The 6671-nt window shown below is 37.5% G+C and overlaps 1 pseudogene across 1 annotated transcript; it reads left to right on the top strand.

Moving 5' to 3' along the window:
* Positions 1-1744: 1744 nt before the first annotated feature.
* On the top strand, positions 1745-2737 carry LOC306855568 (putative G-protein coupled receptor 34; annotated as a pseudogene). The gene has a single exon. The product of its transcript is annotated as a putative G-protein coupled receptor 34 (transcript).
* Positions 2738-6671: the final 3934 nt, after the last annotated feature.

The raw sequence follows: 6671 nt of genomic DNA, 5'->3' as shown, positions 1-6671 counted from the left end.
CCTCACTGTCACTGCACACAAACAATAATAAAACTTAGTTTTGGAAAAAAAAAAACTTTGTATTACAAAGCTTTATATTATTTGGTTTTCTATAAATGCAATACAATGAAAAACCGCCGTCTATAATCTCCCTGTGGCTTAATATTGTCAGTTTAGCGTTTAGTAAGTAATTTACACTAAAAGATAACATCTATCCTTTCATGTCCGAAAACATTATTTTTGTCTTAGATTTCATAATGAATTCAGACAAGCTCAGTACTGACTTGCTTTTCATCAGTTTATTTTCATGAAATGGAATGGGTTCAAAGGATTGTGGTTGATTGAAGGTCACGGAGGATACATCCCATGCATCATTCAATTTCAGCTGAATGAAGGACGCGAAACGAAAGCTGTCTTCCAAGGATCCTTACGACTGAGATGGCCTTCAGCGACGTTTGATGACGTGGCAGCCGAGATATGAAGCCTTCATAGGATGCAGCCTTCCATTTGAGACTTGCTTGAGACTTGATGATAGGGACTTGAGACTTGCTTGAGACTTGAACATGCGTGACCTCTGGTAGTAAGAGGGTAGCCCCCTTTTGTCTGTTTTACTGATTTTATGATTCATGGTTTGTTACCAGACTCAATACTGTCTGTTTTGTTAGTGCCAAGTTATTAAGAACAAAGCTGGTATGCTAGGTTGTACAGATAATTACAGACCAATAGCTTTGAGTATTCTGTCAAAAGTTTTAGAAAAGATTTTGCTGGATAGGATAAATGAGTTCATAAATTCTGCAGATAACTATAGATTGGTTTTAAAGTTAAACATGACAGTGACGTGTGTGTGTATATGTTTTAATATATATGGTAAACAAGTATGTAACTCATCAGTTCTGTGCATGGTTTTGAACATGGTATGATATAAAATGCTAGTAAGAGTGCTGTTATGATCTGTAGACCTAAACAGAATGTCAAAAATGTCTGGCTTTAAATTGTCTGATAAGGATCTTACTGTTTGTGTTGAATTGAAATATCTTGGACATTTTATTACTGAGCACATGACAGAAGATGAAGACACTGAAAGGCAAATTTTATGAGTAAATGGATGTTTGTTTTGGTACTTGTACTTTGGTACAAGTCAAAGAGCTCTAAAGCAGAGGTCTTCAACCATACTCCTGGTGACCCACTGTCCTGCAGTGTTTAGTTCCAACCCAAGTGGGTCTCCAGGAGCAGGGTGAATGACCTCTAAAGTATATATTCCTCAAGCTTATATTGTGTATATTGTTGGGGGTAAAAACTAGGTGATGGTCACCAGTTTTCATTTTAAGCAACCAGATATTTACTGTGCTCTGAGAATGAATGTAAGTTTTGTTTTTCTAACAGCTTGGTTTATCTAGCACTCTGCATTTTTTCTGAGGTTAGCAGTAATGTCAACCACAGAAACCAGGGCCCAACGTCACATGCGAGCAAAGCTTCCTGCATAGGTACTGGAGTTTCTGAACACACATGTATCTAGTCACTTGCTCAAGCACAAGCAAACCAGCCACACAGGTAAGAGTGCTATTCTTTTCTTGGGATCTTAGCATTTATTCAAAAGCAATTCTACAAGTTGTAGGAATAGATCAAGTGAAAACCTGTCTTCATATAGACCATTTTTTGACCTTTTCCTGCCATGCCCCATTAGGACAACCGAAAATCACTTTATGTCAAGATTTTGAGGAGCAGCGGTCAGCAAGTGTACACCAATTTTTTTGGGGCTGTCACAATGTTGCAGGAAGGCAATTTAACCACCAATGAGTCCTGTCAGATTCATGATGGCATATTGTGGCCCTTCTTGCCCATCGGCTACATTCTCATCTGTTGCATTGGTCTGCTCTGTAACACCGTCACCCTCTACATATTTTTCCTATGGCGGCATACAGACTCTTCCATGGCCGTGTACATGCGGCACCTTGCCCTGGCGGACACCCTCCTGGTCATGTGTTTGCCCCTGCGAGTTTACTACCACAACAAAGAAGGTCCCTTCTACTTGTGCAAGATGGTAGGCATCTTTTTCTACATCAACATGTATTCCAGCATCCTGTTCCTCAGCCTCATCAGTCTGGATCGCTATTTGAAAATCATCAAGCCTGTTTGGGTCTTTTGAATCCAAAAGACAAAGTGGAGCCACACGGCAAGCTACATCGTCTGGGTGATCCTCATTTCAGGAACGATTCCCTTTTTTTCAAGCAACAGTCAAAAACATCCGTGTGACAAGATTTGCTTCCACTTCCACAGCAAAGGACCTGTCAGTGGGATCATAAACCTGACAACAGTGGTGCTTTTCCTCGTTTTTTATGTAGCCTTTCTTTGTTTTTATGTGAAGATCACTAAGAAACTCAGGACTATGTCCATGGGTAATGGTGACCCTAAGGTCAAAAATAGGGTCATCATGAAGACTTTCTTAGTACCAGCCATTTTTACATTGTGTTTCTTTCCCTACCATGCAGTAAGAATACCATACGTTCTGGCTCAGCTGAATGTGATCGGAGATCTTCATAGCCAACAATTGTTGCACATCTTAAATGAGAGTACCTTGCTATTGTCTGCTCTAAATAGCTGCCTAGACCCAATTATCTATTACTTCTTATCCAGTGCATACAGGAAAACAATACTTTGTGCCATTCAAGGCAAGTTTAAAAACATGCATGCTTTAAACGGAAGGAGAATCAGCATAAACCGGTCACTCACTGAAATTTAGCATTAAAAGGGAAAGGGAAAGGGAAGTGGTGTGTGGCCAAGTATGGTGACCCATACTCAGAATTTGTGCTCTGCATTTAACCCATCCAAGTGTACACACAGTAGTGAACATACACCCGGAGCAGTGGGCAGCCAATGCTGCGGCGCCATGACTTTTCCATTTGTGACTTGTCTAGAAGAATGTGCTAAAATGTGTGGAAGTATATTGTTATTATTGTTATTTTAAATGATAGATTGAATGCACAGCTGTTAACTTTAACAGCAAGACATGGGAAGCATTGGTTTATAGCTCAACTATACACTTTTATTTTTGCTTTATAGTTTAATTCTCTCTCTCTCTCTCTTTATCCCCTGTATATACACACACACAGTTTGCACTTAGTATTGCATTTTCATGGGTGTTTTTTATTTTTATTTTGCTGTCTGTGGCCCAGAACTGACATGCAAACAACCAGTTGAGAACCACTGAGCTAGAGTACTCGGAGTATACATTTGTGGATAGGCTTTTTAGATTTCCTTCATGGCTTTATTTAACTGAGAGAATGACCTATATTTATGATAGTTATAATATGTGAAATAAGAAAAAAATGACTTTTGTAAATGTTATGGATTCCCCCTATTGTTATAGATCTCATGTGGTTGACATGGGTGCTGTTGTGTTATGAGTCAAACCCATGTTTGTGGTGGTAGATTCTGTATGTGTACATTTTTCTTAACATGAGAGCAATGTGGGAAAATACTAAATGCTGTTCATAATTAAAAAAAATAAAAATTTGGTTGAATGTTTGATTTGATTTTGTTGACAAGAAACTGAAAACTGAATGAGATTAACCATGTTGCATACTGTATTACTAACCTAGAAAATTACAAATAATATAAAATGGTGTATATTGTTTCTGTTATAAAATGCATTACTGTCTGCATGTCTTTCTTCATATTCTTTATAAACTGTATGTACATATTTATACATGTCTGTAATCTGGCTAAAGCCATTATTGTAACAGTTCATGGTAATAAAATTCGAAATAATTGTTATTTAAATCAAGTTTGCATTGTTTGTTGCAAAAACTGCAGTTCTCAGCTGATGTCTTAGATAGGTTTAGGGAGCTTGACATGATGCTCAAAGCTGCTGTGTGGGTTTGATGTTGTCATTCGGGTTCTGATCAACAGATTGGACAGAGCATTGATGAACCGATGAGAAGTTTTTTCTGCAGAGTGTGGGTAACTTGCAGGATCCTGTTTGTGACTTGAGTTTTAAATTCAGATTATTGCATTTTAACACATACACACTTTATGTATTCCTTTTGTGTTTCAGTAGGTTTAGTGCAACATGGATTGTGGATGAGTAGATGATGAAATAATTTTCAGTTTAACACAAATCATCTAATTTTCTAAGATTGACAAGACAGCGCTTCTTGTGATCGAGATATAGTTAAATCAAGTGAAAGGTCACCACTACATTTGCACTTATGACCTAGTTGCATAGACCTTGAACCTTAACCAGTTATAATCAAAGCAGTAAACCTGAGCTGCTCACATTTTTAGTGCTTTTTTTGGTGTATTTGTGTACTTTTCTGAATTATTATGTTATATTAAGATAATTAAGTACAACATAAAAATAATGAAAGAAATGAAGCAGAAGCAAAATCTTACTTTCTTATTTGTTTTTCATGTTATAAGCTACACAATATACTGTCAACTTTTTAAAAGCACTCATAATCATGTTTTATGACATGTAATGGATCTTTATTTAAAAAAATAAATACAAAAATGCCCATAGCATTGACATCAATTGTAATGAAATGCTTCGAACGATTGGTCAGAAACTTCATTACATTGGTTACTGGTCAGAAACGTCCCTGGATTAGTTACAGTTTGCCTATACCATCATTAACTGGCAATGCCATCACACAACTTTCTGTACATGGCCCTGAACCATGTGGATGATAGAAACAAATCTCTATCTTCCTGACTGACAGACCACAAGCAGTAAGGGTGGGCAGACATGTCTCACCCTCAGCGCTAGAGCCCCCTGCTGTACTCATAGTACACTTATAACTGCATGGCCACTTTTAACTCCACCACTATTGTCAAGTTTGCTGATGACACTGGCCTACCTATAGAGGGGATCAAAGGCCTGGAGGACTGGTGCCAGGAGAACAACCTCCTTAAACCAGTGGTGTACTCAGGGCCATTCGCTGTTTTCATACTTTTTACCCAAGGCTGTTTGCTTATTACGACTTCTATAGATCATTACCTGCGTAATGTACCCTTTTTTTTGTTGCTTTGAAAGTCTGTAATCTGCTGTCATGATAACTTCCCCTTTAACTGTGTCCCATGTTGTGCAACTCATGAGTCATTGTTGTAATTGGTGCATTATCACTACCAATCTACCTTTTCCTACCTATCATCAATTGATAGTGTGACTTCGCGCTGTAGCGAGAAAACTGAAAAAGCACACCCGATGTGGTAATGCAGCCACGACAAAAAAAAAACTTAAGTGTGTTACAACTACGTTGATTCATATCTGATCACCCTGTAAAAAAATCCAGCATATACTGGTTAGGTATGTTGTGAAGCATGGCTGCTGGTTTGAGCTGGTTTAAACTGGTCCTTAGCTCGTCATGAGCTGGTTTAAATCTGGTCATATGCTGGTCATGAACAGGAGCTAGTTGCTTAGGGCCATCTTAGGACCAGCACATGACCAGCAAAGAACTAGCTTAAACCAGCACATGACCAGCTCAAACCAGCAGCCATGCTTCAAAACATACCTAACCAGCATGTGCTGGATTTTTCAACAGGGCAATACACTATTACATTTGCTTTGTAGTTAAATTCTCTCTCACTGGCTCTGTATACAATTTGCATTTAGCATAGTATTCTCTATGCTGTCTGTGACCCAGAACTTATTATACATTTGTGGATAGACTTTTTAGGTTTCCTTCATGACTTTTTATTTAGGGTACACGTACCTATTAAGCTCATGTACCCATTAAGCACACATAAAATTATAAATATTATAAAAAGGAAAAATAATTTATTATCCTACTTGATGTCTTAACCAACTAATATGTCTGTTACTATATGCCTCCTATAATTTCAAGTCAGTCAGATCATTGCACACTGAGATATGAGTCTCCATGTGTTCACACTGTCTGGTGGCCATATTGAAAGTTGTCTAAAAACTTTCACAAAATGAGGACCCCCTTAAACGTGCATTTTTTTTTTTTAGATGTTTATGCATTTAATTTGGGTAAATTTCACTACTTATTGTAAAATTAAGAGATTAATGTTCAGCATATTATAACGTGGAATTTAGATGTGGGAAATAATTACATTAAATCCAAAAGATAGTTTTAGGAACATAGTGCAGATGCTACAGAACACAGTTAGCTGACTAGCTCTATAGGATTGTGTGCTACGCTAACATATTACTTCACAGGCATTACTGGCTTGTACTTTTACATCCATAATATTATTGATTGACAGTTTATTGCTGGACTGTCGTTATACAGTGCTGTAATTTTTAAAGGTTTCATACTATTTTAAGGTGAGCTTAAATGGTGCACAACTATGAAAATCACACAGCTTCAGTGTGACGTCAATAAGAAAAAGTATAATTTCATAGATATTGTTAATAATAGTTGTTCATATTAAAATATATATGAACTTAATACATGACCTAAACTATTTATTTAGCAAAATCCTGTTATGAGAATGAGAATAAATGACTTTTGTAAATGTTATGGATTTCCCCTATTGTGACAGATCCCATGTGGTTGGCATGGGTGCTGTCATGTTATGAGTCTAACCGGTGTTTGTGGTGGTAGATTCTGTAGCCACATTCTGCTTTTTAATGCAGGCTGATTAAATGGAGATTGCAGCAGCAGATATACAAGCTGTCAGACAACAAAGGAAGTGGTCTAGACCAGTGGTCTTCAACCCTGTACCTG

This window comes from Barbus barbus (assembly GCF_936440315.1).
Source record: "Barbus barbus genome assembly, chromosome: 36".
NCBI classification, from domain to species: domain Eukaryota; kingdom Metazoa; phylum Chordata; class Actinopteri; order Cypriniformes; family Cyprinidae; genus Barbus; species Barbus barbus.
The sequence above is the reverse complement of the archived record's forward strand: the minus strand, read 5'-3'. Positions and strand labels throughout refer to the sequence as shown.